We start from the raw sequence: 22,786 nt of genomic DNA on the forward strand, positions 1-22,786 counted from the left end.
TCAATAGATGTTTACAGTTTTAACTTCATAGACTGTACATCACCACATGAGCTATCCTGAAAGTAAACCAAGTGTATCATCAAAGCTCATCATAGAAACACTGGGAGAAGTGCGACAGTCAGTGAAACTTGATTAAAGAATTTTTACACAATCAATGCCAAATGAATTTGCCAGAAACTGTATATATTGGTTTTCCATGGCATTAATGCATCTTTGATTTTTTTTTTTAATTTACTTCCCTGACTGCATTCTAAATGAGCATGTGTTATCCTGCTGACACCACTCATACGAACTTCAAGTCATTTGACTCACTTGAAGACAAGAGCAGCATAATTTGAAGCACTTTACTTCACAGAAAAAACACCTAAAGTACCTGAGCCTGTACTGCCACTTCCCATGGAATCCATAAACGATTTAACTCACTCTCATCTCCTGCTGAAGTTCTAAGTTGCCCTTATACTAGCTCATGGACGGATATGTGTGCTAACAGCCATGCAATAGAAACACTGAAAACAGAGCATATGGCACGTGGAGCAAGGAAATGTGTGGCCACAAGGAAGTTATAGTAAGCTCTTCACTATGTTCTGTATTGAAGGATATTTTCCAGAGGAACTCAGTTTACAGTAGTGACCATTTGCTTCTTTCCAACCTGTGGCCTATTCCCCCACAGATTTTTTGGTTCCACACTCCAAGTGAGTTATAACATCATCACTGTGTCACCTATTTAACTTTCCCTAGTAAACAAACATTTATTTTACTGCTCTTGTTACTTAGAACAGATCTCCTCAGATCCCAAGCAAAAGTAGGGCAAAAGGAAGTTTGTTTCAGATATTCTAGCAAGAATATTACAGAAGAAAGATAAAAAGGATGCCAATGTACATCCCCATGATGAAAACACCTTCTAGAACTAGCCCCTCTTAGATCTAGATATGCAATTAAAATTCAGTCTGGTATTTTATAATCCACTTCAAAATGAGAAATATCGAATCATTTAATGAAAACAAAATAATTCAAATAAACTCATCACGCAACACCTGCACACAAAATTGCTAAACAGGAAGCTTGCTTTGTTTTGCATAATACCATAATAAACTGCATACTGGATTTTTGAGGTGGTAGTATTTTTAAAACACAACTACATAATAAAATCAAGATTCCAAGTAAACAAAAGTATTATATTCCTCAGTTTCCACTGAGCTTTCTTGCCAGAAACTTACACAAGTATATACTAGCTTGTTTACCCAGGCAGGGAATGCATTTTTTTGATGACCAACAACACACATAGTTATGATACAGAGTCTGTTCTAGGTTTAGAGTTTTCTAAAAGCTTCCCAAGACTATTTAAGGATCTGACCATGGCAGCTGTTTATAAAGTTCCTACCTATCAAAGAAGAGTCACAGAAATATGGAAAAAAACCTAAGCTGCAGAACAAGTTTTCACAGCTTTTGCCTTCTTGAGCTGCTGCCTCACACACAAAGCAACACGTCACTGACCTTGCAGAAGGTTGAGAACCCAGTTCTGGGACAGCAATCAAAGCTGATGACAAAGGGGGCAAAACAACTCCTGCTCCAGAGCTATTTTACACATGGCAAAGTTTGTTCCGTAAGCTAAAAGAGAACATGCATAAGGCACTCCCATTTCTTGAAAATCTTTGAAGTCTCGAGTATTAAACTCCACTAATGTGTTCTTTATCTTACATAATTTCAGGTAGAAGTTTTTTTTTTCTACCATGTTGAGCACTTCAACTCAAGAAACAACAACTTTAACTCTGTTCCCATCTCTTAGTTAGATAAGATTGCTCCTTAAAGGACTCTTGATGAAAAGACTCTACAAATCACGGACGTGTGAGAGTAATTCCTTTTAACTATTTCAAATATCAGTCAGTGACCACCTGAATACAGGAAGCTGTTTTCAGTTTTCTTCTGTTAGCTGCATCTCTAATTCCTATATACCTCAAATTCCAGGAAAATAACTATGTTGTAATGATAATATAAGCACTGACAATATAAACCAGATTTTTCATTCTATACTATGTATCATGATTTGTTACTACAGTCCCAGCATACTTGGAAGCTTCTCGGACTTTTGGGTTCTATTGTTTTACTGCACCTAAAACATTTAAGCTTTCTTTCTGTCTCCCCTTAGTAAATGTATATTGCACATTTATTTAACTTGGTAAAATCAGATATTTTAAGCTCAGTATTTCTTTACATATTTTCAAAAGATATTTAACTTCTCATCCATTTATGTATGAAGATAACAGCTTCTGATACAGCCTGAAATTAATTGGCTAGAACTGCTTATCTAATTATTTGAAGTATGGAAAGCATATACAAGGAAAAAATATTTGGTAGAACAGAATATTTAAACTGAAATTCTCTCTCACTCTTTCCCACCTCTCAGGAAACAGGCTTTCTCTATAAGCCAGATCTCAGAAAACATCAGAAAACTCTTCAAATACAACAGAGTTGACTGATAAGACATGCCTGATTACCAAGTATCACTTAAGTTCAATATCATATTCAAAGTCACATAAATTGGACTTGTTTTCTTTGAGAACAACACATAATGTAAGGGAGAAAAAGCAAAGAGGTAGATAACTGGAATAACAGTAACAGGAATAGGAAGAAGAATTCTGTTAATGTGGACAGGTGCAAAGAGGCCCTCCTACTATCTAGACAGTTCAATGAACCAGTGTGCACAGAGTTTAGTTAAAATGCACACCATTTTATACTTGATTCAACTGTGACTTTCTAAATACTAAAACAAGAATAGTACCACTGCTTGAACTTCAGGACAAGTATTTCAAGGCCTATTCCAAGAGGTCTTTCCCTCCTGCTAGAAAAGGCAGTATGGAAAGGCCCCTTGGAACATCCCTTTAGTTTTACAGTCAGCACCAATTTCTTACAAGCTTTACATTTCTTCAAATATCTGACACAAATTTCTAAACTCATAGTATTGAAGTCTTCTTTATTAGGCTGCAGAAAATCCTTTTGTAAGCTATGGTGATGGACTGTAATACACTAAAGATTCCTATAAATTGTGGAGAAAGAGATGGGGGGTGAAATGTTCAACTTGTAGATCATGAGCAAAGGCATCTGTGCTGAAGACCCTTTGGCCCAAGGGAAGTAGATGTCTGTTCCTAGAGATGAAGCACAGAGAGAAATAGATGAAAAGAGTCTTTGCTTTTGAACAGCTCATCCTTAAAAGTAAAACCCACAAGTTTGACAGGGCCCATAAGCACAGCTCTGGGAAGGTTGTGGAGATGGGAGAAGTTTCACAATTGCAGATTCCTGGGCAGCTGCTTTTCGTGAAAAGTGAAGTCACGAGAGAACTGTTTTCTCCTCTTGTGGAAAAGTCCCTATAGCCTGCCAAGGGGACACCCCTTTCCCTAGAGTGAACTGAAAAGGGCTACTATTAAGTTAGTAATTGACTGAAGTGTTTCTGTAGGTTGCTATTGAAAAGCAGAAGAGGGGGTGGCAGAGGGGAGAGGTGGTCTGAAGCTTTTATTCCAAATCCTATTCTTTTAAGTTGTTATTATTTTAGGTTGTTAATAAAGGCTTTTCTTTACACCCTTTCAGTTTTAAGCCTGCCTTGCTTTTGCTCCCAATCCTATATCACAGTAGGAAATGAGCATATTGAAATTGATAAATCAAAACCACTACAAGTAGGTTTTTTAAGAAGTTGAAAAACAACATATTGGCTTCCTGGAACTCAATCTGAACAGAAGTCAAGGACACTTGGGCAACACGGTGACGTTGGTGACACAGCACAAGCCCTGACTATAACAAAGAATGTTTCAGCTGCAACTTCAATGTTGCTCTTAGATAAGCCCTCACAAGCCAAAAAGCCAAGTAAATTGGGAAGCTCTGCCTGAACAGTAACTTTATTGTTGGACTGACAATGCAGTGGAGGTTGGCTACATCTGGGTCTGTCAGGTTCAACATTTCCCCCTCTGCAGGAGGGGTCATTTTATTATACTCTGTCCTCCTCCTTAAAAGCTAGCATATAATTAAGCCTATTTAAATAAATTAACCTCGGAGCTTTTAAGTCACTGTACATATATACATAGTGAGATAAAGTAAGTAAACAATACTTTTTTTTTTTTTTTTTTTCAGTTGTTTTCAAATCTGGAACAGAAGAGGCAAAACTTCATGGCAATAGCTGTGACCATTGATGTACAGTAGCAGCCCCAAATACAAGAGAGAAATATCGGCAGGGCAGTAAGCAGCTGAAGTAATCTCTAGGGGTGAAAATTCCAGATAAGTTGGAGTGTTTGCACTTCAAAAATCAAGCCAGTATTCAGACAATTAAATATAACTAATACTAAGAATCAACTGTATTGACAGAAGAAAGCCATGCCAGTGGAGATGGGAATGGCAGTGGGAGAAGAAAATGGATTTTATTTACACTTGAATGTTCTTGTGCCCAAAAATGGTCTCAAAATATTGGGGAAGCTAAACTACCATGCTAATCTTCATTAAAAGAGAGAGAAAAAGAACAAAAAAATTGAAACACTTGTCATATGATGAAGAAACCTTTCTTTTCGGAGCCAGATAACTGATGAAGGCATCAATAGATTCTCTCAAAGGGAGACATGCAGCTTCCCATCACATGTGAATCACATTCTGACTGAAGTGTTTTCATGTTTCTGCTCTTTCTGAACTATGACAGTATGAAATCCTGGCAACAAAGTTTTTTTTCAGTTGAAGCATTTCTCTAGAACCTAATTATTGCAGCATGACAGATGTTGGAATACTATGCAGTGTTTATTATGGCACTCCCAGTAAGGAGAACCTAATTAATTGCTCAAAAAAACCCCAAACTTTTTTTTCATTGTTTTTGCTACAGCAATTATTTCAATAACCATTCTCTTTATTTTCCATTCCTCTACAGATAATACCATTTCCTCCAAAGTAATTATTCTAATATGATATTCCTAGTCTTATCCACACCTTTGCAACAACAAAACAAAGTACAAAGCAGCAAAAGCACCCAACTAGTCTGCTGAGGTTGCTGATTAGGGACCCAACCTCAGTGGTCTGAAATAAGAGATGGAGTGATACAATAAGCTGCTCATCATAGAAAACACACACTGGTGATTATACGGTTTGCATGTGCCTAAACCAGAAAGGCCTTCTAGCATACCTGCTAAAGCTCCAGCTACAGAGGTGACCAAGAAGGGAACCAGAAAAGAAAAAAGCAAAAGAACTCACTAAGCATGAGATCAGTGGGAAAATCAAGTCAGCTGCTACAGCTACAGTGCTTCAGTTCTGAAGCCAGCTCAGACATCTGGGCAGAAACATCAGTCTCTTGCCAGAAATGCCACCTAACAAGACACTCCCTGGGCATTTAGAAAGAATGCTGCTGGGATGACAAGACTTGTTTCCAAATTAAGCAACTGTAACAAGATGTACTACAACACAAATCTTTCAATCTATTTACCACCTACCAGTATACAAGTAACTCCTGTGAATAATTCACATGCCAAGAACACTGAGATGAGGTGAAACAACACACACACGATGTCCTGTTAAACACAAAAGTTCCTCATAGCAAACTCTGACTGTCAAATTAAATATGATCATATTGTTATACTTGATAGTGTTCCTCCTAGTGTTCCTCCTCCCATTGATACAATTTTATAGAGAAAATACTTGACTGTATAACCTAAGATGGTAAGACTTTAAAGAAGATAGCTGCATGAAGATAATTTTCTGCTCTTTTTTTACATTTAATATTTTAAGGGATGCAGATGTAAAATACAGTACTAAGCAGTGCCTAAAGTCTGATTATTGATCAGCTACATATACTAATCACTACAGGCTAAGTATAAAATAAATGCTGGCACTGGCCCCTTGTTTTGGCAGGTTTCTCAAAGCACACACAATATCACTCTGACTGGTGCTACCTGGCTTTGAGTTATGTAGAGCATTAAATGCCAGTAAAACATTGCCCATGTCATTGTACTTACTGGCTCCTTCCTGCCAATCTGGGATCTCTGAACAAGGAACTGGTCTACAGGACAGTCTAGCAGCAAGCAAGACTGATATTAACTCACATCAGAGTATAGTTGTGGGGATACATACTTAGATTAAGCGAAGAGGTTTGTGAAAAACAGCATGTTATGACACTGCTTTTCAAACTGACAGACAAACCAAGCCACATAACAGAAAAACCTGAATAACTTGACTTGTGGCAGCAAAGCAACCACATTTCAGTCCTTCAGAGTAAAGTTAATAACAAACTAGGGCAGCTCAAATTGCAGAGCTGAGCTGGAATGACCTGACAGCAGCAACTGCTGCCCAAACACACGAGCTATAGCATACCTACAGCATTTGATCAATGATTCCAAGAAAATTCATATTAGAGATGTGTAGAGAAGAAAGAAGCTCTTGATAGATAATTTTAAGATTTTTTGTATCAGTATATCACCCCACATTTACTTGTAGACAAGGCATCCTAATTTTCAAGATATCTTTGATAAAACACTACAGTGAATCAGTGACTAATTATTTCTGAATCCAGTTTCTCTTTAAATGCCAAAATCATTTGTCCTCACTGACATCTATGAACCTGAAGGCCACAGTCTGAGGCTGTCAAAAATGACAATATTTTTGCCAAATCATAACAAAGTACCTTTAAGAAATGCCAAGTTTACTTATTTCTAAAAATCCCATATTTCATTCTCATGCAACTCATCAATTCAGCATTGACATATTTAGGCTAAACTTCACACAGCAAACTAAGCAAAAAAATTACACTAGAGCCAGTAATTGAGTAAATATTGCAATCCAAAAAATACTTTTGATCTTCATAAGTGTTAAAACATTGATGCTAAAATGTTAATTTGATAAGAAATATATCTTCTACAACTAAAGTCCTTCTTCATGCACCTCATCTCCCTTTCAAATCACTAAAATTCACATTTTGCAGGTCTAACAAATGCTTCTTATTTTTAATGTTTGCCCCTGAAACTTTAAACATGCTCACAAAGTTAAAAGAATTACAATGTTTAACCAGTTTCGAAGTTGCTGATGGGTTATCCAGTGATACAAATCATATGCATGCATATATACAAGTTACACAGCGTACCCTTTACTCCTGACTGGTTTCATTACTCCCAACCTCAGTAATGAACATGCCACTACAATATGCTGGTAGAGACTGCAAGCATTAATTTACAAGTGCTTAACTTTTCACCAAAAAAATTAACTAGGAAATGAAGTCATTTGTTGGTCTTGAAACTACAGTAGCCAACACTGCAATTCACTTCAGCACTGCTGCTCTTCTAGGCAGTAAAGCCAGATGTTTCAAAAGGCATCAGATACCCCCAGCCTGAGCACCCACCCTCCTATTCACTATTCTACACCTACTAAAGGTAATGTACAAAACTTAATATAAATATTAGTTTTCCCTTTGATTTAAAGGAAAAAAAGTATATCAACAGCTTTCCTTCAGTTTTAAGGCTCAGTAGAAAGTAGTACTTCATACACATGTACAATCTATATTAAGTAATTTCATCTCAAGAGTTTATAGACAAGGGCAATGCTAAACTTATTCAAGAAAACTGAAGCCATGCCAGAAATATCTGGGGATTCAAAACAAACCTACACTGTAATCTATTGTTAGTATATATTTTACACAAAATCCTTCTAATAATGATCCTATACCTGCTGCCACCAGCAATCTCACTTTATTTAAGTATTGCTGACCTATCAGAGATATTAGTGAAATAGTACCTCAAACATCAAATGCCAGGTTAAATTCTGAGGTCTCAGCATTGCAACTGTAAGACTTCAGTAATCCACTGGATGGGAACTGGGGAGAACACAACACAGCCACTGTTGCAGCGCTGGATGAACTTGCTGCACTCTTGGGAAATTTTTACAACACTAGCTGTTCCCAAAATGGGAAACTATGATCCCTGTATTTATAAGACACAGTATGCAGTATTATGCTACAAAATTCCACAATGAATACTCTGAGATGCCTTCTCCTGTTTTGATCCACCCACTGCAGATCAGGGATAAGTAAGGACTTGTAGTCAATCTGCACTTAAATACTAGCAGCATACTGTAAACAGTGCAGAATTCAGACTCTTTTCTGTGACATCTGGGTTGAATTAAAAGATGCTTCAGATTGTGCATGTCCAAGTCCTTGCAATATCAAATGAAAACTACTGCTCAGACCCAGTTTTCAAACAAAGTCATAGAAGGAATACATTGCCAAGATACTGAATATCGATAAACTGGTCACTCAAATCATTAGAGCCATCTGAGATGGAGCATACAAAACTGATTTCATTTCCATGAAGTTCAGCTAGTTAATTACATTTCATACATCCTCCCAGACTGATACTTATACAAATATTCTGGTCTTTTGTTGTTTCCTTAAAAAAAAAAAAAAGAAATAGCTGATGGTGTTTAATACTTTTAAATCTGATGATCTAAATTACCCCAAAATTATCATTGTGTCAGGAGATAGTTAATGTTCTGTCCAGATAAATTATACCTTACTAACAGCCACACATTCCACAATCTGCTTTAATTTCATACAGGACAAAATACTCAATTTATGCATGGTACATGTAAACAATGGCTTTGACTGCAACGGAATAGCTTCACAAAAGAGAAGCAGATGAAGTTGAGCAACCTCCTTCATGTATTGAAGAGCACTGGAGCACTGAAAAGCCCACAACCGTAGCTATTTCTTAATCTCAACAATTCAAAGTACAATCACCAGTCATAACCTACTTGTGCCAATCACAGAGAAGCTGAACTAGAGAAATCTGGTTTTAGTTTGCCTGACACGAGCAAAAGGATGGAAAAGGACTGACATGAGCCTATGACAGATGATACTTTTTAAACTAATTCTACCTTCACCCACAGTTTTGTTGTCTTGTCTTGGGAAATGACATGAAACTACTACTTATGTCAAATCAATTTAACTAGGACTTGAAGCCAGAGGCCAAGACTGCCTTCATTCTCCCTTCAAAACCAGGTTATAGTGATATACAAAATAATGGAATATCACTAATTATGCCCTGCCATGCACCTCACAGATAAAGAGCTTTTTACACTGCATTACAGGTTACTGGTTCTTCATACAGTCCACCAGAGACCTTTGATGAAGAATCCTATTGTCCAGTGACTCTACTTGCATGATGAAGTATCATACAATCATATTTTAAATATCCAATTGTTTCCTCCCAACACATTCACACTTACTGAATAGCAGAGTTGAAGATACAAACAGCATGATTTGAATGTGAGGTGTAAACTGGACACCAGTAACAACCTACATTTGGCCAAAGATGAATTTTAATAAGAAAACTGAATGGCTAGTAAGATACACAATATACATAATTAAATGGTTGGGAACAGTTAGCACTTCTAGTATTAAATTAGGGTATATTTCTACTAACATTTTATATAACAGATTTTCAAAATTATGTTTAAATGTAGTCTTAAAGAACATACATCAGAACATGACTAAGGTATTTTGCCATTTATTTCAAGTGCTTTGCTTCAACAGTACATGAACCATAGCCCCCTAAGAGAAAGCAATATGAACAAAGAAAAAGGGCTGCCCTTTCAAGTTGTCATATACAGAAGATTTCTTTTCTTCAAATTTCAGGCACAGTAGTGTTTCACCATTAACAGCTTCTCATAATTCAACACAGATTAAAGGAACACATGAGGCACACAAATCAGCACATGACCACTGTTTCAGTACTTATTGTGACATCTCTAACTCCACTAACTTAAAAAAAAAAAAAAAAGGACTTGTACCAGAGCAATGTTACCTGTTTATGACCTCAAGTATGTAGTTTTTAAAATGCAAATACATTTGCTGCAGCATGCTGAGGACTGGAACAGTGCACTCATTCTAAAACATGGCTTTAACCAAAACAGAAAGCCATGAATGGGGTTTGACAGCAGGGGAATCCCCTTCCTTTTTACTGCTATTTATAACTGAAGGCAAGTAAGCTAATTTCCAATTTCACAGGCGGCTCTTAAAGCAACTTTTTCTGCAGGGAAAGGAAAAAAATGAAAGGTAGAAGTATTCCAAACATAACATTTTTAGGCTTCACCTGCCAGCAAGACACACTAAACATTTTTACAACACAAATCAATAAAAGTTAACATTTAGTGTTCTGTATAGAACATTTATTTTAATGCCAAATGCAGTGAACTTGGACGTACCTGGCACTAAAATAAGGAGTAAATGAGAAAAACTAATACTAGCTTTCCCACAGATTTTCAGCTGAAAGACTACATTTTGCATTGATTGGTCTCATTTGACAATTTGGTTTGGCAGCAAGTCTGCTCCATCAAGAAGACTTCACTCCTCAGAAAGAATTTCTTTCAAAAGGAATTTCCAGTTTCCAGCTCAACCCAAAAAAAGTGTGCAAATTGATATATATCATTATTTGCTTTCACACAATGAAAGTATCAAAACTCCTGTCCCAGTGTAAGGTAGAATCTCTCCTACCACTCTCTCATTTAAATTTAAAATAATGAACATAAGAATGCTTTTACATTTTGGAGGTTGAGGAGAAAAACACTGGAAGTCAACTAAGCCTTCTGTTAATACACTGCCCCTTCTTCATCAAGAAGATAGATATTGCACTACAGCCCACTTAAGCTACTGATATCAGGAAAAACTGAAGGGTGGTCAGCAGTGTAGTTAATTCCACCAGGAAGCTCGTTTGCACACAAGAGACTGTAAAAGAGTTTGTTGCACTGTTGGAACTCATCACAACCACAATAATCACTGGAGAGCTCTGCATTCTCTTTGATCACCTGAAGCAGGAAACAGTCTTTGGAACCATGTTTACCAGAGTACTTAAAACAGAAAACTGATGAGAATTCTGTTCTTGAAAGTTGGCACCAGAAGTTTCACTCCTGATGAAAGGCTGTCATAAACGAACAGCATATCAATATAACTTCCCTTGAAATGAAACAAAAGGGTTTCCAGAGCAAAATACACATGAACATAGCTCAAAAAAGAACCCAAATTAGGGGCCAGGAAGTTTGGCACTAGTTGAATTAACATCCTCTTGTGTCGAGTTAACATGCCCCAAGTCTTTCAAATACTGTATTTAACAAAAAGATGACAAGTCGCCCAACATCAGCATCTCCAGCTTCACAGTATTTCTGTGTGCACCACCACACACTGCATGTCACACTTCCAGCAAGGGCAGATTCCTCACTGGTTTGCAAACAACTGCTGCATGTCTAATCCCACCCCTTAATGTGCCGTGACAGCAGTATTTATGCAAGATTCAATAAACATCAGTGTGTGAATAAGATCCCATTTTCACACAGAACAGACAATCTGAGAAGAAAACAGCATTAATGACAATTGCTCTATATGGATGATGCACTTTGTGATGCTGGAATAAAGCAAAGTTTGTTACTTGGTAATGAACATTTCTTGATATTAGGTAAAAAATTAGATATTTGTTGCCAAACATATCCCACATTTAAAAACAAGGGCTCTCTTAAGTGTTAGCAGCAGACAACTGGAAAAGATGTTCCCTATTAAGAGCAGCTGAGGAGGAACCAAGAAGCAGCAAGTGTTGGTCCTGTAACCTGACAACCTTCAAACAAAGAACTGCTTCTTACAGAGGGCAAGTGGTAGCTGGACACAGGAAATTATTTTTATGGTATTCATCCCAAGTGTTGAAACCCAAACCTTGCTAGAGGGACACATTTTTTCCGAAGTCTTAATTTTAATAAAATAGGATTATCTCTTTAGAAAATAGAAAAATGGGATACTAACTCAAGCAATGTGTAGAACAATGAGGGTTTGCTATGCAATTTAGTGAGTTAGATGCTCACTCACCTTCCAAAGAATGACCCCTTTATTGTCACAAGCTGTACACCAATATGTAGCTGGAAAGTATTTCAGTAATGCTTCCCACAGCAACAGTCTGGGGGGAAAAATTGCCCAAAAAGCTGGAGTATGGGAGGGGAGTGAGGCAGCACAAATTCAAGAACCAAATCAAATAACCAAGTTTGAAGTATCTTAGTTTTGAGTTTTGGGATAAAGAGTAACAGAACATAACTGAGATTAGATCCATCTTAACTTCAAGAATGCATAACATTTACAGCACACCAAAACAGGCTGCTCACATTCCAGGTGGATGCAATCTGCTCAGCATGACCTTTCCCCTTTCTCTATCTTGCCATTAGAAACAAACAACTTAAAATCATGCACTTAACAGTTCATCTTAATTTTAATTATAACTAAACTTACAACTTACCAAATTCTAAACAAGGTACTTTAAGTAGAGAGCAAGCCAAAATCTAAAAAACTTTTTACAAGTTCTTCAAGCTGAAATGTCATTAATGCTTAGGAAGCTGGAATAAACTTAAGTTACATGTCACTGCAAGTTGGCATCAGTTATAACACTGAGTACAAAAGAAAAACTATATTCCTGGGGAACTGGAGCATTGTTAAATTCTCCTGAATTGCTGCCAGTTTTTTGGCTTTTATTGTTAATAATGCAATAATTGGAATACATTAATATATTTTTCTCTGAAAAAATATATACTTTTGCAAATTAAGAAAAGACTTGTCACACTACTAATACTGCTGTGCAACATCCATTTCTTCAGTTTCTTAAGTATCACCAGAACACAGCAACTCAGATCTGTTATTTCCATCATGCTCAGTGAGTATATGAAACATTATTGGAGAATGGCATGAGGAAGAAAGGGTAAAGGGACGCAAGTTTAATAAAGCTTCAAACTCCAGCTGTAGGTCAGAATATACCTTCAAAGTCAGTATTTCAAATTAAATCTTCAAATCCAAACTTGACATTTCAAGAACTCAATTTGCTGTGACACACGAAGTCACTTTCCCCTTTCCCATCAAGGTTTCTGCCTCTATCTTTGACAAAGCAATTACACACCTGTAATGCTTCTGAAATGGGTAAAATCCTGATTGTTCAGCCATGCCTGCATATGCAGTGCAAGGCAAAAAACATTACCCCAGGTTCTCTGTAAATTGCACTGTTTGGTGCTGAAGTTGAGGCCTTCTGCTGTGACATGCATACCCACAGCCCACACAGCCACCCAGCTCTGACAGCCAACAGGCACAGAGTCCTTAGAGGGGCTCCATGCTGTGGGAAAGTATCAGATGACAGGAGAACTTGGCCTTCAGCTATCAAACCCATTTTTCTCCAAAAGCAAAGGCAGAAACAAAAAATGAATGCCAGTCATTTATTGTACTGGGTATGTTACTCCATTCTACGGAGGAGAATGCTACAGAAATAGTTCAGATTTCAATTCAATGTCTAGACACTTTGTCACTGAAACATAAAGACTGGTCCTTGTCTCCAACTCACAATAACTATGCTAAAGCACTCAAAATCAACACCATATACTCCTGGGTCTATTCATCCTTGTAAAGTCACACAAACCATCTTGAAGTTATATTTCCACTTTTCAAAATAAATGTGTATTTATTCTTTTTGACCATCACCACTAAATAAGAAAATTTATTTTGATGTGATGGCTGAATTATAGTAAGAAATCAACTGCCAAAGCCACAGGTTGTATCTGTACTCATTTGGACAAATGTGACACATCATACATGTGCTTATTTTACAGACGCATTTCCTCAGAGCTGCTCCTCCTCATCCTCAGATTTCAATACAGCTTCAATGACTGACTCATGCCTTTGTGTATAACTAACTAAAAATCTGGGTTCAGTAGATCAGAAGATATCAAATATATGCAATAGAAAGCAAAATTTCACTATCTCATTAATAACTTATATTGTCTTCAAGTGTAGTAGCATGCCATACAGCAAGTTTATTCTTTTGACACTTTATGAAGGCAGCCCAGAGTACTATTTATAAGACTGTTTTGAAGTAATTTGTAAAGTGTAATTCATCTCTGTAGACCTCCTCAAAAGTTTCCTATTATTTTTTCACTTGAACACTACCACAGTGTCTCTCTTGTAAATGCAAACCTGGGGTTTATGTTCTATATTATATATAGTTCTCTACACTGCCTGAAGAAACACTTTTTGCCACTCTACGCCTAAACTCATAAAGCCTAGGAGTAACCAAGAGCCCTGGGAAGTTAAATATAATTTCCTTAGTTTTCAAGATCCCACGGTCACCATGGAAACCTAAACTATTACTGGCTCAATTTTGCATTTCCAGCTCATATGTCTGTTAAGAGCACCTTAAAAAACAAAGCAGTCACATAGGTATCTCAGAAGGACAAGAATTTGAAACAATAGCTCAGAAAATGCAATCAGTTGGTTCAATGTGAGAAGTTATTCAACATTAACACATATCTCAGAGTTCTAGAAGTGGGCAAACCTCTTCCTGCCCACACATTGCTTTATGTCAGACTAAACCCAAGTTCCCATGTATATGGAATCATTAAACAGCAGACGCTAAAGCAGGACAACAGAGCATGCATGGGAAAAGGACAGTATGTGTGAGAAAACAAGATTTTTTTTTAATTCAAGGATTTCAAAGCTGAGTTATTGAGAAGTATCTTTTCTCCTAAGCACTACCTGCTAAGCACTGTCTTTTGCCTATGTTTTTTTTTCTTTGAATACTGGACACTGCTGCTTTCTTCAGTTGCAGGAAACTACTGTTACAAGACTTGCCACCAACAAGCCAAGAACAGACATTCAGAACCACCAGTATAAACAAACAAATTTAATTGCAGCACCCTGCAGACTTTGCCATAGAATCTCAGAACAGTTAAACATACCAAGTTATTTCTTCCAGCTCAAAGAATCAAAATATTGTAAAACAAATACTTGCTTTGAGGGTTTTAGATCCTTATTCATTCTGCTTGGAAGATGCAGCACTGCAGTATAATTATTTACAGTATAACACCTATGTTACAAAACCTTAAGCACACTCAGTCTATGTCATTCCCCTTCAGTGAGATATCAACCACTGTGTGTTGAACAGGTCATTTAAAGCTTTGCATGATAGAGAAGCATTATTTGACAAAGCAGGCAACAAAAGGATGCTGGAACTGCACAAGGTCTACTCTAAACCCCCTCTTTAGTTAACTATTAGTCAGGATTTCTGCCTTCCACAAAACACTAGAGCTTTTTTGCTGAACATAGGTTCCTTGTTAACAATCCCTTGCACTTCTAGACTCCAATACTTGCACCAAATCTGCATCTCATTTAAGTTTCATTTCATTGTTCCCAAGACATCCACTATGGAACGAGAGTATGCCTAACAATGATCCCGATCCAAGCCTTTACATTCTTCACCAAGCCTTACAATGTTTTTCATGCAAACAGCTCAGTTTAACCATATTCTGCATCAGATGCATTGTGGAGAAAGAGCTGGTTTCATGCCAGTCCTCCCTAACAACAAGAACTCCAAGAGAAAAGCCCAGACTGGTCTGCCCCACTTGCCCCAACCCCATTCACCCCATGTTTCACTACCCAACAGCCACTCACACCAACCAAAACATAAGTGTCTCCAACACTGTCAAAAGGCAGCATTCCAATAGCTACTGACAAGACAGTCATACTCCTCAGGCAAGCCTGATTATACAAGCACTAGGCTTTAATTAGCTCATTACTTACAGAGAATAGTTTTCAAATTGCTTAGTTGACTATCCCATGAATGTTGCCAGAAGAAAGCTTTTCTAATACTAAGCTACTTGCAGATATCTAAAGTATGACTTACTTAAATTAAAATGAACACTCCTAACAAGCACAAGTATTTCTTTCAAGCACCTGTAGACTCACCAGGAAAAAAACAGAACTTCTACTAAACATTAGAGGCCCAGGAGGACAAATTTCACTTGTACAAGTCTCCCACATGTCATGGGAGAGTTACATCTCACAGAATACATGTATAGAAAAATGTTCTGAATAAAAGAAAGCTAAATTAGAGAGCTCTTACAGAACAACTCAAATTCAGAAGGAAATAGCAAAACTACTGAAGACATCAGAACACATGTTGATACGAAATACAGTTGTTCTAGAAGGTCTGTTTCTGTGATGACATGGTTGCTTTCTGTATCTGGTCATAATAACACAAAGAGTATTTGACAAGCAGTTATATAGTTCTAGTTAAAATAATGAGAGGTAAACATGAAGCAAGAAATTTGGCATGAGTATATAGTCCAGAAAAAAAAAACCAAAAAACAACCAAACAATTAGTCATTACACACTACTTGAAATCTGCAGTCTTTACAAAGCTGTAACTAAAGTTTGCAGAAAAAATTAAATATAAATATTAAAAATTTAAAAAATTAAAATGCTTTTCTCTTTTCTTTCTATTTTACCATTTGCTGTCTTCATTCCACATTTCTTCCTTTGGTTTTAAGTGTCTTGTAACAACTTTCATAAAGCAACTCCCTACTTTATCTTCTCTTTTTACCCAAAACACAATTATCTGCAATCCCATATTTATTTTCCATCTTTTTCAGGGGCTAAAAATGTATTTCACTCCCTGGCAGCTACAGAAAGACAAGCTGTATGTGAGAAGATACACTTTTTGGGTGGGCACCAAGACAGTACTGGTGCTTGATAGCAGATGTTTTGCAGGTACCTGGAACTTATCTGCTGTAGCCTCAGGCAGGATGAGAACTACACTATATTGGCTGCTACAAGCAAACTAGAAGAATTGCTGTCCCTTCTTACAAGCCCCAGATGCAAAAAAGATCAAAACCAACAAAACTCACCAAAATAAAACTTCCATTATCCAGGAATGCTTATTTCTAAAAGTTTAACTGGCACAGCCTAAGACCACAATTCACAAAGGCATGGTCATAGAAATTTGCATGCTGCCACAACACAGGTGGACCACGTAATTAAATACCCCGTATTCAAGTATGGTAACATGAGACAAATGAAGCCAAGGAATTCTAACCAGGGAAATACACAAATGGTTTAGGGCCTTTAGGGCTCTCTACAGCTGCAAATCTTGCTAAAGTCACCTCTGATCCTGAAGACTCTGAAGTGTTATTATGTCAGATACACACATGCCAAGACAGACCTTTTTGTTTTAAAATCCATATGCAACAACTGATTTCCTATTCTCAGTAAAAGCTACTTGTCACACACACTGAGGTAAAATCAACAATCTAATCAGATCTGACAAAAAAATAGCCAAAAAATTGAATTATTATGCTAATGATTTGAAATATGGATTTACATCTACCATCATTAACAATAAAACTCACTCTAACTATACATTTTCCTTGAGATATCAGATGATGATAATATGAAGCCATCATGATTAGCAAGATATTTAAAAATTAAGTACGCAGTGAGATGAGGACAAATCTTTACAATTTCTTCAAGTCATGTGATGAAATGGCTGAAATAATACATGGAAGACAATATTGCATTTCTTTGTCAGCAAATACTGCTGGAAGACTCACAGAAAACAGCTGAAGATTTGAGGAAACAAGCATTGAGGAAACAAATATTAGAACAAATTATGCAGTGTAGGAGTTCCTGACATGCCTCATCTTAGGGTATATGCTGGATTGCTTCAACAGTGAAACGCATGGAAATTTCTCTTTTGCAAGTCGCTCCAGGAATGATGTATGAGAGTAGACTCAACAGTAAATTATTTCTTTAATAGAAAAAATATTTTATGATAAAACTATGCAAGTGTACACTTATGTGATTTTATCTGTGACCTTTACACCAGAATCCTCCTATTTTTTATTCCAATTAAACCAGGGACTCCATAACCACACATGAAATTCTTTCACCAAATCATTAATAGATAAACTAACACAGCAACTCTAGAGGTAGAAGTGCACCAAGGGCTACAGGATATCATTGATTTAAAAAAAAAGAAAAAAAAATCTTCAAGCAATAGAATACCTTGTAACAAGATGGGGGTTGACCATGAAATTAACATTCCCACAGTAAGTTTTGCTAGTTATCTTGTAGCAAAGGGCTTAGAAGAGTTCTCAAACTTAATAACATGCCATGTTTTTTCCTACAAAGGCAACTGTTCAAAACTGGCTGATCTCTTCTGCGATGACAAGGGGCTGTCAGTATTATCCTACCTATCAGATATTTTCAAATAACTACACACCTAAGGCGTTCCTTCAAGGTGAAGCTGACGTTTTAACAGGGAGCAAGAGGGCAACTGCTTTCCAGAAGGAACTCACTTTACAGAAACTGTTTTGAAAATAGATTTTTGGAAATGTTTCCACTGAACAAATCTCCTATAAAAACCTCCAAAAGCTGTACATAATCTCCTAAACTTTAAAATATTTTTAGAAACCCCAACACTGTTTAAAAATCTTCCAAAAGAAGTGCTTCAGGAAAAGAGAAGAATGCAACATCTTCCTACTAGTCTGCAAAAATAACTAATTGACATCAGGGAAGATGGAAATTTAATAGACGAATACCAAGAAGAATCTCTGCATAGTTAGTGTATGGGAGTAGAAAATTGGTATCATTATGTAGTAAGCACAACCAACAATGCACTTCTTCCACTTGGCTCAGTCTTTGTGAGGCATCTTATTTGTCTAGGAAAGTCATTTAAATCAAGTATTGAAATAAACTGAACCTAGAACCAGCCCTTAAAAATGTCAATATACAAGTGATGAACCAAAATTTTAAAAAAATTATAGAGGCATGTTCAATCACATAGCTCTTAGTAATTTATTCCTTAATGAAAGTAAAAAAGGATTTTGTAAAAAATAAAACAAATTTTCTAACAATTTGTCTTCTCCTTTATTGATTTCTATTTTTTGTGTATGTTCTGTAATGTGTATAATAATAGTAGAGTAATATGTGTGCAAATTTAAAAATAATACATGTTGTTTGGTGTGTGCTCACAAATCTTTTAGTGATAAGGTGTGAGATGAAAAGAATCTTTCAAAACCATTGCCTCAAAGGACCTGGTAGGCTGGCAATATTATCCCAGAGAAGTCAAGGCAGTGGCTGATTGTACCAAGACCCACAAAGACAACAGTGCTTTGTTTTTAGTTTTCAACAGAGTACCACAGGATTTTTACCCTCATACACAGATGGCATCTGTAACACATCAGACTGCAATTTATCTCTGAAAAGGAATGATAATAGCATTGAGGCAGGAACACATTGTTCCTACCCAGATATTCACACTCATTCTGAGCCACTTTGATAGCCTGGCCTTACAGTTGCTCCCATACCGATCTGCTTGGTTCCTCAGGCCACATCTACCCTTTTTACAGTCTGCAGGCTTCCTTTATCTGTGTTGAATAACCTCCAACCGCATAACTGCTATATAGGTAGCTCATCTTAACCACACACCTGTACCCCAATTAAGCTGTTTTCTGCCTCATCTCTTCGTCACCAAAGCCTTGCCATTCCCTTGGGAATGGTATTACAGAGGCAGCTGAAGCTCTGACATGAAAATTCTAAAAATACATTCTCTGCCTAGGACAGAGAGAACAAGTTTTCACTCACTCATACACCACCTCTGATCCATTTGAACTGACCCCTCACATATGCAGGTCCACTACATACAAAGGCCTCAGACAAAACTCATTACACCCCCTTCAACCCCTCTGCAATGTCTGGATTTGTTTTCTACTTAATCCGTAGTCTGGTCTGCCCAAGCTCAAGAGGCAAAGTTAGCTACCCTTTTTTCACAGGTTTTAGTCTTCTGTGTACACAGCTACACTAATCAGCTGTTTTTAAGTCTCATTAGTATCACAGTGCAGCTGAACAGACATCCCAGCAAACAACCAGGCTTATCTGGACCTTACAACTGCACAGTCACTTTTTTTTTTTTAATTAAAAAAGCCCAAATATTCTTCAGAGTAGGTACATACTACAACATCCTGAATTCTCACATGGGGTCTGTACATCCTCAGCTGCTGCATGTAACATTTCCAAAGAGTACTTTAAACATCACAGCAGAGTGATCTCATTTCCCACAGCCTTTGCTTTTTTCAAGAGAAGCTGGACATTTATCTCTTCCCCCCTATACCTTTAGTGATACCTTGACCCAGGAGACACCACTGGCTCCTTTGCTTGACCCTGCATGCTGACCGCGCAGCAATGACTCCAGCTCAATCTTTCCCCCCAGGGAGTTCAGACATGCCCTTATCAACAGATGTTTCCTTATACCACAACAAAAAAATCATCTAAGAGAATCTTTCAGTCACAAATGATAAAGAATTACAAGAACTACAAAAATTGCAATCTACAGTGAACTGAAATATTTAAGTTGGGCTTCTTGATTTCATTAATTCATATATTCATTTAAAGGCCCATTGCTAAATTTTGATTCTGTCATGGTATCTAAATTCTAAATACATTTATTGTGTCTAAGGATTACGCCCATCAGTCCTACACCACCATCACATTCCTGACACCATCCCTCCTACCATCATCAGTCTTTTCTTAAACAGGCACCATCACTTCTGTCAGACATTGATAATGTCTTTCCTGTTGCTGTTCTGTCTGCAAGTCCCACTTTGCTATTTCCTGCTACACAGCACTTGGCACGTGTAAATTGAACAAGGGTAAAAGGTACTCGCTGTAAATTACTTTAAGCTTAATTAACATTTCCAGCGGTACAAATTCAAGCCAGCAATTTTTGGAACTGTTTTATGCTTATATTTATGTCAACCATGCACAAAGTTTAAATCTCACATTCCAGAAAAATCAGCACTTTCCCAACAGAACACAACTGAAACCAAACCACAGGATAGGCAGGACAGGTTGCTGAGACCAAAGGTTTCTTACCACATTACAGATATCAACTCTCAAGAAAGATAAAGAGAGATCACTATAGGAAAATAATCAATATGCAATAAAAAAAGGATTACACAACTGAAGACCTTTTTAAGCTGAAGACACACCATTGTTTAAGAGGTTGTTACATCACTACACCAAATACTTCAGCAAAACACTAAACTCGTCAATATGTTAGAACAACTAATCACCACAGCTGGCAAATGTAAATTTTTATGCAACTCAAAGTAATCAGCCCATGTAGTACCACTGATTCTTTATTACCTCAATTGTTACTGGCTGTGATTTAAAAAACTGAGAGTCTCCTGCTTGTTCCTGGGTTATATGTCACTTTCATAAAATAAGAAATCTCAACCTTACAAAAGCTGCCATAAAGACACAAGGTTCATTTACAATTCACTTCAGGCCATACTTTTTTCCAGCTGCCCAAGCACAGAAAGATGAGCTACCTACTGAGAATGAAAGGAAAGCAGTTTCAAGTGCCAATCTGGCTCATCTTGGCAGGAAGTCAACTGGTAGCTGCCAAGTAAATGGACTACAAATAAGTCAGCACTGTAATGCCATAAAGATATTTTAAGAAAAGACTTACTGCTATATAGTCACCCTCACCTTGTGAAGTCAGTCAGTGCATTTTCTAGCTTTATGAAGATGCTTGAGTAAAAAGGTGCTGGAGCTTTAAGAATCGAGGAGGTGGATGTCTGAAGATGAAATTCCAGCTTGCAACTGGAAGTGGAAAATATCAAAATGTTATCACAACTTGTACAAGTATGCAGGCTAATTCAAACTCAATTCCAATATAAGCATGTGTGCACATAGCACACCCACAGAAATGGGTCTCTGCTGTGAAATGGGTTTTCAGCAGCACTAGCAGGGATAGAAAGCTACAAAATTCATTGTACACAGTTAAAAGTCTGGTGTTCAAATCAAGCACAGGGCTCCTTACCACCTTCTCAAGCATACCAGCAACACTCCAAAGGTGGAACTTCCCTGAACCCAGAGACAAAAGGCAAAATTCTCTGAATACTGATCAGACCCAGGATTGCACCACATGCTGTGGATCAGCACTTACACATCTAAGGAGCTCAGCCTACCTTCGAGGCATTCTTTGTATAAAAGAATAGACTGTTTAATCACAACAACAAAGTATAAAAGATCTTAAGACACAGCATGATATCCATAATCATAATCTCATCCACAGAGTTGCAAAATCCTAGATTATTTTGCTTAACATAGTCTCTAGAAGTTGTAAAATAAACTACTGTGAAAAAACCCTCTGCTTTATCATTTGCATCTCCTTTGACCCAAAATTTTTGCAGGTCAATTTACTGTGTATTTTTATAACCATATGTGGTCAAAAGCAGAACCCTGGAAGCAAAAGCCTGCATTCTCCTCCAGGACTACCTGAAACTGCAATTTCCACCTCCATTTGTCCCAACTGAAACACGTCCCAAAAGTAAACAAATGAAACATAACATTTATTAAGCCAGCCTCTCCCCATTTGCAACAACACTCAACATTTTGCTTGCTGTTCTCAATTTGCATCAGCATTCTGTTGTCTGTAGAAACACGCATAAGTGGACTTGCCAAAAATTTTAAAGATTCAAAAGCGGGGAGGAGAAAATTTCTGAAAGCTGGCACAGTAGTCTGTAAAGACATTCACACTTCTTTCCTAATTAGGGCCTGGTGCAAAGGCAGCATCTGGAAAACACTGCTTAGCAAGAAACTGCATATTAAAAAAAAAAAAAACCGCAACAGTATCAAGATGCCTACACATCTGTCAGCTTACCAAAATCTCCAAAGGTCAGATAGGACTGGCAGCTGACAATCAACTCAAGTGGTGTTTTCAGTACTATAATGCTAAAACGATGGATTGGAGGGACACTTCAACAAATGGTATTGCTCCTATTTCATGAACACACAACACTGATATCCCAACAGTTATCTGACACTACAATGCCACAAAAGGAATGGAGGTGAGATGTTTAAACTACTGTCTGAATACGGTGACTAATTACATACTGTCATTTTTGCAAGCCATCTAGGCTGCATATGCAC

General features: G+C 37.2%; 1 protein-coding gene across 4 annotated transcripts in view; it reads right to left on the reverse strand.

The window, feature by feature from the left end:
- Positions 1-22,786, reverse strand: part of TLN2 (talin 2) — a 150,624-nt gene that overhangs the window by 125,063 nt on the left and 2,775 nt on the right. For 2 of the 4 annotated variants that reach the window (XM_033070218.2, XM_033070217.2), the window contains exon 2: positions 21,341-21,454. The exons of the other annotated variants lie outside the window; for them this stretch is intronic. The gene's annotated coding sequence lies outside the window, so the exon portion shown is untranslated. The remainder of the gene's footprint in view (positions 1-21,340; positions 21,455-22,786) is intronic. 4 annotated transcript variants of the gene reach the window in all.

The sequence above is a fragment of the Catharus ustulatus genome, chromosome 12, assembly GCF_009819885.2.
Source record: "Catharus ustulatus isolate bCatUst1 chromosome 12, bCatUst1.pri.v2, whole genome shotgun sequence".
Lineage (NCBI taxonomy): Eukaryota > Metazoa > Chordata > Aves > Passeriformes > Turdidae > Catharus > Catharus ustulatus.